General features: G+C 38.5%; 1 non-coding gene across 1 annotated transcript; it reads left to right on the forward strand.

Annotated features, from left to right (window-relative positions):
* The first annotated feature begins 4418 nt into the window (after positions 1-4418).
* Positions 4419-4525, forward strand: LOC127090125 (small nucleolar RNA R71). The gene has a single exon (XR_007791656.1). It is a non-coding gene; the product is annotated as a small nucleolar RNA R71 (small nucleolar RNA).
* The last annotated feature ends 5805 nt before the right edge of the window (positions 4526-10330 follow it).

Below are 10330 nucleotides of genomic sequence, written 5' to 3' on the forward strand. Positions count from 1 at the left end.
TTCCTCTAATTCGTTTATGTCAAGGATTCTCTTTTCACCGGCGGCCTTATAGTTTAGGTTCAGATTTCTAATAGCCCAATAGGCTTTATGTTCTAATTCTACCGGGAGGTGGTAGGATTTTCCATAAATGAGCTTAAATGGGGTCGTCCCTATGGGGGTTTTATAAGCAGTTCGATACGCCCATAAAGCTTCTGGTAATTTTAATGACCAATCTTTCCTTGAAGTGGCAACTGTTTTTTCTAATATTTGTTTAATCTCTCTGTTGGACACTTCCACTTGCCCACTGGTCTGAGGGTGGTAAGGTGTCGCTACTCTATGCCTTACGCCATACTTAAACAGTAGTTTTTCGAGTACCTTGGATATGAAATGTGATCCACCATCAATGACTACAATTCTTGGGATGCCAAATCTCGGAAATATTATATTCTTAAAGAGTCTAGTTACTACTCGGGTGTCATTTGTTAGAGAAGCTATAGCTTCGATCCATTTTGAAACGTAGTCTACCGCCACGAGTATGTATTTGTTACCGAAAGAGGATGGAAAAGGTCCCATGAAGTCTATTCCCCACACGTCGAAAATCTCTACTTCCAAAATACCTTTTTGTGGCATCTCGTCACGTCTAGATATGTTTCCTGTGCGCTGACATCTGTCACATTCCTTAATAGCCGCATGTACGTCCTTCCATATATTTGGCCAATAAAAGCCGGATTGCAGGATTTTAGAGCAGGTCTTGGATGTACTTGCGTGTCCACCATAAGGAGTGGAGTGGCAGTGTTGGATTATATTTTCTACCTCTTCTTCGGGTATACATCGACGGAAAATACCATCGGGGCCTCTTTTGAAAAGTAAGGGATCATCCCAGTAATAATGTTTTATGTCATAGAAGAATCGTTTCTTCTGCTGGTAGGATAAAGTAGGTGGAACTATTCCGGCGGCTAAATAGTTGACGAGATCAGCGTACCATGGTGTAACAGATATAGCTAAGGTGGTTTCTACTTGCTTGTCAGAGTTATTCTCTTCCAAGGTAGCTATAAGTTTATCGTACGAGAAATCATCATTAATTGATGTTCTTTCCGGTTCAAGGTTCTCAAGTCTAGAGAGGTGGTCTGCTACTACGTTTTCAGTTCCTTTCTTGTCTTTGATTTCCAAATCGAACTCTTGTAGCAACAAGATCCATCTTAGGAGTCTAGGTTTAGCATCCTTTTTTGTTAAGAGGTATTTGATAGCAGCGTGGTCAGTGTAAACTATTATTTTGGCCCCGACCAAGTAAGAACGAAATTTATCTAGCGCAAACACAACTGCTAGGAGTTCTTTCTCGGTTGTGGCGTAATTCATCTGTGCTTCATCTAGAGTTCTACTTGCGTAATATATAACGTGAAGCTTTTTATCCTTTCGTTGTCCTAAAACAGCACCTACAGCGTAATCGCTGGCATCACACATTATTTCGAATGGTTCATTCCAGTCGGGTGTCTGCATTATGGGTGCGGAGATCAATGCTTGCTTAAGCGTTTGAAATGCTTCTAAACATTTATTGTCGAATATGAATTCAACATCTTTTATCAATAGTCCGGTTAAAGGTTTAGTTATTTTAGAGAAGTCTTTGATGAATCGTCGGTAAAAACCGGCGTGTCCTAAGAAGCTTCGTACTTCTCTCACGGTTTTAGGGGGTTGAAGGTTTTCGATTACCTCTATTTTGGCTTTGTCTACTTCAATTCCTCTATTTGATATAATGTGTCCTAAAACAATTCCTTCTTGTACCATAAAGTGGCATTTCTCCCAGTTAAGTACTAAGTTTACTTTTACACATCGCTCAAGAACTCTTTCTAGGTTCTCAAGGCATTCTTCAAAACTTTGTCCGCATACGGAAAAGTCATCTATAAATACTTCCATGATGTTTTCGAGAAAATCGGCGAAAATTGCCATCATGCATCTTTGAAAGGTTGCAGGAGCATTACACAGGCCAAACGGCATTCGTCTATAAGCGAAGGTACCAAAAGGGCATGTGAACGATGTCTTTTCTTGGTCATCAGGATGAATTGGTATTTGAAAGAAGCCTGAATAACCGTCTAGATAACAGAAATGTGAATGTTTTGCCAATCGCTCTAGCATCTGGTCAATGAATGGTAAAGGGAAATGATCTTTTCGGGTCGCTTTGTTTAGTTTCCTATAGTCAATGCACATTCTCCATCCCGATTCGATTCGTTTGGTTATAGTTTCCCCTTTTTCATTTTCAATAACGGTTATGCCTCCTTTCTTTGGTACTACGTGTACAGGACTAACCCATTTGCTATCAGATATAGGATATATAATACCTGCCTCTAATAACTTGGTTATTTCCTTCTTCACTACCTCACTCAGGATCGGATTTAGTCTCCTCTGGTGTTCTCTAGAAGTTTTACAGTCTTCTTCTAGCATGATGCGGTGCATACAAATAGAAGGACTTATTCCTTTAAGATCGGTGATGTTGTAACCTAGTGCGGTCGGATACTTTCTTAAGATATGTAGGAGTTTTTCTGTTTCGAGTCTTCCTAGGTCTGCATTAACTATCACAGGTCGTTCAAGTTCTAAGTCTAGGAATTCATATCTCATTATTTTTGAGAAGTGTTTTCAGATCTAGGGTTGGTTTCTTAAGACACTGCGTAGGGTCCGGTGTTATTGCTAAACATTGGTTAAGTTTGTCTTCTACAAGATAGTCGGATGATTTGTCCTTTTCTAACTCTGTTTCTTTTATGCATTCATCGATGATATCCATGAAGTAACATGTGTCTTCTATTGCAGGTGCTTTCAAAAATTGGGAAAGAATGAACTCAATTTTCTCTTCTCCTACTTCGAAGGTGAGTCGTCCTCGTTTTACGTCTATGATTGCACCGGCAGTTGCTAATAACGGTCTTCCCAGTATAATGGGTGTAATATCATCTTCTCTAATGTCCATAATTGTAAAATCAGTTGGGATGTAGAATTGACCTATGCGTACGGGAACGTTTTCAAGAATTCCTACAGGGTATCTAACAGAACGATCTGCTAGTTGCACAGACATTTTGGTTGGTCTTAATTCTCCCATTTCCAGTCTCTTGCATATGGATAAAGGCATAACACTAATTCCGGCTCCTAAATCGCATAAGGCTTTGTCGATGACAAATTTTCGTATGTGACAGGGTATAGAGAAACTACCCGGATCCTTGAGTTTAGGAGGCATGTTCTGGATTATAGCGCTACATTCGACAGGGAGTGTAACGGTTTCGCTATCTTCAAGTTTCCTTTTATTAGAAAGAATTTATTTTAAGAACTTGGCGTATGAGGGCATCTGCGTAATAGCTTCGGTAAACGGGATTGTAACGTTTAGTTGTTTAAGGAGGTCGACAAATTTTTTAAATTGGCCCGCATCTTTGGTTTTAACAAGCCTTTGAGGGTAAGGGACAGGTGGTTTATAAGGTGGTGGAGGTACATAAGGTTCCTTCTTTTCTACGGTTTCCTTATTACTCTCTTCCTTTTCCTTAGGTCTATTTTCTTCCTCAGTTGACTTTTTAGGGTTTTGGTTTCCTATCCTTGGATCAGATGGTCCTTCTACTTCCGTTCCACTTCTTAGTATGATTGCATGAGCGTGGCTTCTCGGGTTAGGTTGGGGATGTCCAGGAAATGTACTAGTTGGGGCAGCAGTAGGCGCTTGTTGTTGAGCTACTTGTGATATTTGTGTTTCCAGCATTTTGTTATGGGTAGCCAGGGCATCTACTTTGCTTGCTAGTTGTTTAATTTGTTCGCCAGTGTGTACATTCTGGTTTAAGAAATCTTTATTGGTTTGTTGTTGAGAAGCTATAAAGTTTTCCATCATGATTTTCAAGTTGGATTTCCTAGGGGCGTTATTGCTATGTGTAGATGGGTTCAGTTTTTGATATCCCGGAGGTATAGCTGGGGCTTGATTTGGAGACTGTCTAGGTGCGTACAAAGCATTATTACTCTTATATGAAAAATTGGGATGATTCTTCCAATTTGAGTTATAGGTATGCGAGTAGGGGCTTCCTTGAGCATAGTTTACTTGCTCTGCTTGGATTCCTGTTAAGAGTTGACAATCTGTAGGAGTGTGACCTTGGATTCCGCAGACTTCGCAATTCTGAGTTATAGCAACCACGGCGGTTGGAGGTGATACATTTAAACTTTCAATTTTCTGGACCAGAGCATCCACTTTTGCATTAACATGATCAAGGTTAGTTATCTCGTACATGCCGGTTTTCGTTTGAGGTTTTTCCACCATTGTTCGTTCAATTCCCCACTGATAGTGGTTTTGGGCCATGCTTTCGATAAGCTGGTAAGCATCAGCATAAGGTTTGTTCATTAGTGCACCACCCGCAGCGGCGTCTATTGTTAACCTTGTGTTGTACAAGAGACAATTATAGAATGTGTGAATTACTAACCAGTCTTCTAAACCATGGTGTGGGCAAAGTCTCATCATGTCTTTGTATCTTTCCCATGCTTCAAAAAGAGACTCGTTATCCTTCTGTTTAAATCCATTTATCTGGGCTCTTAACATAGCTGTTTTGCTTGGCGGAAAATATCGGGCAAGAAAAACCTTCTTCAACTCGTTCCAAGTGGTGACAGAGTTGGAAGGGAGAGACTGAAGCCATCTTCTAGCGCTATCTCTTAATGAGAAAGGAAAAAGACGAAGTCGAATTGCCTCTGAAGTGACACCATTAGCTTTAACAGTATCAGCGTATTGGACAAATACGGATAAATGAAGGTTTGGATCCTCGGTAGGATTTCCAGAGAATTGGTTCTGTTGCACTGCCTGCAACAGCGAAGGTTTAAGTTCGAAGTTGTTTGCTTCGATTGCTGGCGGAGCAATACTTGAATGCGGTTCATCTTGCGATGGAGCGGCGTAATCTCGAAGAGCACGAGCTGGTTCTGCCATCTCGGGTATCGAAGGGAAAATGTTTTTGAAATCAGGAAGTTCGACAGGAGGGAGATTGTTTGCAGCACGATATTCCCGAATTCGTCGTAAGACTCGGAGATATAGTTCGATATCGTTGATTCGTAAGTAGAACGGCTCGCCTTGTGAGCGAGTATGTGGCATACAAATCGACGATAGAAAGAAAAGAAAAAGAAACCTTAGTCTCTACAGCGTAACGGAAGAGTTACGATATCGACTAAACAAAAGTCCCCGGCAACGGCGCCAAAAACTTGATCGCGACTTTATGAGTCGAAATTGGGGTACAAACTGCAAGTGCACAATTCTATCGCGTAGTTTTAAAAGATATCGATCCCACAGGGACTTATGAATCGATATACCGTTTTCTAAGGTTACTTCGTAAAGCTAAGGTGGATAATGTTTGATTGTTTGGGGAAAAGCTAAAACTAAAAATAGAATCTAAATTAAATATCAAATAAACGGATATCGGTATGTAGTTCGTCGTAATTAGGGAATCAATTCTTTGTTGGTTTCTTGGTTTTTAAAATAAATCATTTCAGTTGACTTCATTGATTAAAAGTTCTATCTCAAACTCTCGCTCTGTTGAATAAACCATGATTTTATGTTAACGTAGCTGTCACTTATAATTAAGTCAAAAAACCATTTTTTGAAAGCAATAAAGTCCGTAGAAACTCTTTTTAAGAAAACACTAATCGTTTAAACACCCTTGTCTCAAACTCTCGCTCTGTTGATTTAGGTTATATAATTAAATTCGAATGCTTAACTCTCGTCCTCACATTCAATCTTTAAAAATACTTTTTGGAAAAGATTAGAATTTAATTAACTCTAAAAATTGCTCTCGCCCTGATCTAGAATTAATGTCCAATTTACACTGTCCAGTTAAAACCTCAAACTTTCGCTCTATTGATTTTAACCTCTTTATGTCCTTTACTCTCGTATAAAAACTTTGTTATTAAACCTGTAAACTGAGACCGTAAAAAGAGTGATTTTAATTTTAAATTTAATTAAACCGACTTAGTTTTGATCCCTTATTCCGCTTACTTTACATACCGATATCGAGGCGAATTAGCCAGACATGCTAAACGAACTTAAATAATTATCATGCATAAACAGACTCATCTCAAGCAAATAATATAAATAAATAATAAAACAAAACATTAAACAATAATTAAAGAACCTGAATAATTTAAATAGTAGTCTTGAACACTCCACCACAAGCCGGTAGGATTTGCTCTTGAATTCTTCAATCAAACAATAAATTAAAACGAAGGAATAAAAAAAACTAGATTCTAACGTAAGGTTAGATCAGGTAAAAAGGTACACAATCGTTTCCGGTGTAGAAACTATTATGTGAAAATTAATTAAGTGCTAGAGAGGAAAATAGAGTTGCACGAGAAAACAATAAAAATTGCAAAAGTGGTATGTAAAAGGTATGCTTAAACTGCTGAAGAAAAGAAAATTGGAAACTGCCGAAATCTGGAAAAAGCGTGGAACCTCTGTAGGGTTTGCAAGGTTGCTATTTATATTGATGCTTTCCGTAACGGTTTTCAAAGCAGTCCGCGTCAAGGGGTCTTCACGTAATGGATGCATAGCCGTGGAAATAGGATTCAGCGTGTATATAGGACTCAACGTCTCTGAAGGCAGAAATGTAGGGGGATGGTGTGACGTCCGTCACACCATGTGTGACGCTCGTCACATAAGTGTATGCAGCGTGACGTTCGTCACAGCATCTGTGGCGCTCGTCACAGGCACAACACCTGTGTCTTCTTTGGGCTGGGCTTGGCTTTTGCTATTTGTTTCTTTTCATTCCTTTTTGCACCTCCTTTGCTTCCTTTTTTACTTGTGCTTCAAATAAGACACCTGAGACAAATAGAAAGGAAATACCGCGTAATATCTAATAAAATGCAGTAAATTGAAATAAATAATAATATAATTTAATTGAATTAAGTCCTAAAATATGATATAATTTCATGTTATCAAACTCCCCCATACTTAGATCTTTGCTTGTCCTCAAGCAAAATTCAGTATAGAATTTGTTAACAGTTTTAGCCAGATGAAATTTCAAAACACACGTCAGTTCGTATTAGGTTTCTCGTAAACTTTGTTTAGATGTAACTTGAGTTAAATCTTGACATCAACAGCCACCGTCGCAACCTCAGATAACCCTGCCTTATGCAAATCAGTTCAAGTACACTATTATAGCTATCCTAGTTCCTTTACTCTTATCTCACCCGTTTTCATTCCAGCGAAATCACATTAAGCCCTTTATCCTTTCGCGCACATAGTGGAGTAACCGGTTAGTGATTCTGATTCCCTTTTTAGCTTGAAGTTCTGGTACATAAGTCGGATAACTTCGTTATTCAGTCCATTGCAAATTGCGGGGGATCGGACCGTAGTCCGCCCTACCAAGTTCAGCACCAGATACCTGCTGAACCAACTCATAATGGATCTTTCATATTATGCTTTTGTATGATTTGCAACCTTTAGATTAAATGATCTGGTAAGAATCACCTAACTTACTTAGTGCATTTCCTGATATATATATATTTTTTTATGTTACTTTGGGAATCATTCACTTATATTCATCGGCCCTCCACGTAGTTTGCTATTAGGATGGTGCTGACTTCTTGTATAAACTACTCGGGGTTACTATAGAACTAAAAGTTCAAGGGATTGGTATAATAGGTACTTATTCTGATCTAACATGTTGCGGTTTGTTAGAGTGTTTGGCGGTAATAGTTTTCGTCTTAATTCGTCTCAAGTTCGATAAAATGAGCAACCTTTATACTTATTGAGTGTTGAATTTTTGTTGTGGCTCATGAAAATTGAGGGGAATAGATAATAGGAATTTTTCACACTCGGGACTTAACTTAAAATAAATCTAAATATATATATATATATATATATATATATATATATATATATATATATATTAAAATTAAAAGGGAAATAACAATGAAAGGAAAGGTACATACTTGTAAACAAAAGGAAATAGAAAGAACAGGTTTTCCCCCCCATACTTAAAATAAACATTGTCCCCAATGTTTTAAGGAAATGAAATACAATAGGGAAAGGGAAAAGAAACTACAACTAAGGCTGCCTTCCGCCTCTGGTTCTTGGACCTGGTGATCGTTGATGTACCTCTAAGTTGTCAAACCTGCTAAGCAAATCGGCGAACTGCTGATCGGTAATGGCATTCCTCGCTTCCTGTTGTTCTTGCATTTAGCGCATTAGTTGCATCATTTCGAGATTCTGTGCTTGCATACCATCAATTGCATCCATGATGTTGTCGTCGACGACGTGAGGATGGGCCAGCTGCAGCATCGGAGTGGTTGAGCGGGACAGATTGTTGTGCAGGAGTAGGCAATAAATGAGCGTCTCGGTGGATTGAAGACCCGAAAGGGTGATCCAGGCAAAACTTAGAGACATAAAATAGAAAATTTATCCCGGTAAACTGAGTATCCCACCTTGGGGCAATCTAGGCAAAAATTAGGGATTATGGCAAGTAACTGCATTCGGTTGGTCTTAATCCTGTGAAGCAGTTTTGAGTAGTCATTTGGTTCTGATTCATCATTCTCAACCGAAAACAAGCACAATGAATGTTGAAGTTGGTAGAAAGAGTAGTGATCATTGTATTCAATGTAGCCTTTTTCCATGTAAATGACCAATTTCAAACTTTGTAAAGATCTATGGAGTCTCTTTATTTACGGACCATCATTCTATTAAATAAAGTTGAGTTTTTATCCAATTATTTCTATTCTTACTTACTTCCATTAAATAAAATTTAATTTTTATGATGATGATTTTAAAATTAAATTAATGAATAATTATTTTTCTTAAAATAATAAAAGCATTCACTTTAAGAATAATCGATTTCAGCAAGGAGTGTCAAAAGTAATTCGAGAACAGATAAGTCTTGAAGTGTGAAGCATTGTTGGTCTTCCCCAAGCAGTTGGTTTAGTAACTATTTCCCTCCCCAAGAGCTCGTTCTTTATCTCCGTCTTGGTCTATGAGTTTCTCCCCGGGTAATTTATCATCCCCAGTAGAGTTGAGCCGACGATCAGTCCCCTTTGCAAATTCATTTTCCCTAGATGAGGTGCTCATGTTTGGTATCCCCCTAGTTTTTAATTTGAATGATTGGACCCTGGATATCCTAAACCTCTATTTGGTTTCCATATCCCCCATTTGCATTTGTTTGTGTTGTTTAACCGTGATAGTTTCTCCCCTGTGTGAGTTAGATTCGATTATCTTTACCTGGGAATTGGTTTATTTCGTAATTTTCAAGAAGAATTTGGTGATTATTGAGGAATTCGGTGGTCTTTGGTTTGTTCTGACAGATCTCATCATCCCTAGAATTTGGCTCATTTTCCTCACTCAGAGTTTTATCTCTGGTATTCCCCGGTGGAGTTCATCTTCTGTTAGAAGATCCCTCGTTCCCGGTAGTATTGGATTCTGAGCAGTATTTGATTTTTGTCCCCTGCAAGGTTGTCTCCCATTTGATATGGTGTTGACCTAAAATTCCCCGCAGTCTTGACAATTTGGATCCTCAACAGATCCTTACTATCCTCGGCATGTCTGGTTGATCATCCTTCAGTAGTGCTCTCTCCCTGTAGAGTTTGTCGTGATTGATTGGAGGCATGTTCTCCATGTCTTTCCCCAACCAGAGTTGATTTATGCAGAGCTAGATGATTTATTTTCATCCCTAACATTTTCTCTAGTTGGTGTTTCCATCTTGTTGAGATTAGCCGAGTGTTGTAGTATTTTATATCCTTTGTATTATTTTGTCAGCATAATCACAATCATATACATGCATATTCATGCATAAAACACATCATCATATATTTCATTATGTATTTTATCGCATTTGATTTTTTCTTCTGATCCCTTGCTTCTGTAATATTATTTACCCGTGCAGATTTGGTGTGTCTATCCTCCTTCAATTGTAGAGTGTCAGCCCCTTAAGCAGAAAGAGTTTAATCTTTCTCATTCCCCACTGAGTTATTTCCTCATTGATGACTATTATTTTAGTTTCCTCTCCAGATAATTATATGGATGGAACCACTCCCCTTGAGTTATATCCTCATTGGCTTGAGTCTTTGTTTGACTATTTCTTTCTAGTTATTACCTAGATAGATATTTTGGTCCCCCGATAGTCTATTACCCAGTAACGGGTAATATTCTTCTCAATTATGAGTACATTACTTTTTCCTAATACCCGGTAAAATGTAATCTACTTCCTTTGTATTCCTCAGCGGATTCGTTTCCACGTTCATCCTAACCTTGATATGTTCATCCTAACCGATGACGGATATTCTTCCTTTGAGTTTATCCTTGATATGTTCAATTTAACCAGTGACAGATACTCTCCTTTTGGTCTTCTGCCGAGTAACCGGTAGTTGTAAATCCTAT

Source organism: Lathyrus oleraceus, chromosome 5, assembly GCF_024323335.1.
Source record: "Lathyrus oleraceus cultivar Zhongwan6 chromosome 5, CAAS_Psat_ZW6_1.0, whole genome shotgun sequence".
In the NCBI taxonomy this organism is placed as follows: Eukaryota; Viridiplantae; Streptophyta; class Magnoliopsida; order Fabales; family Fabaceae; genus Lathyrus; species Lathyrus oleraceus.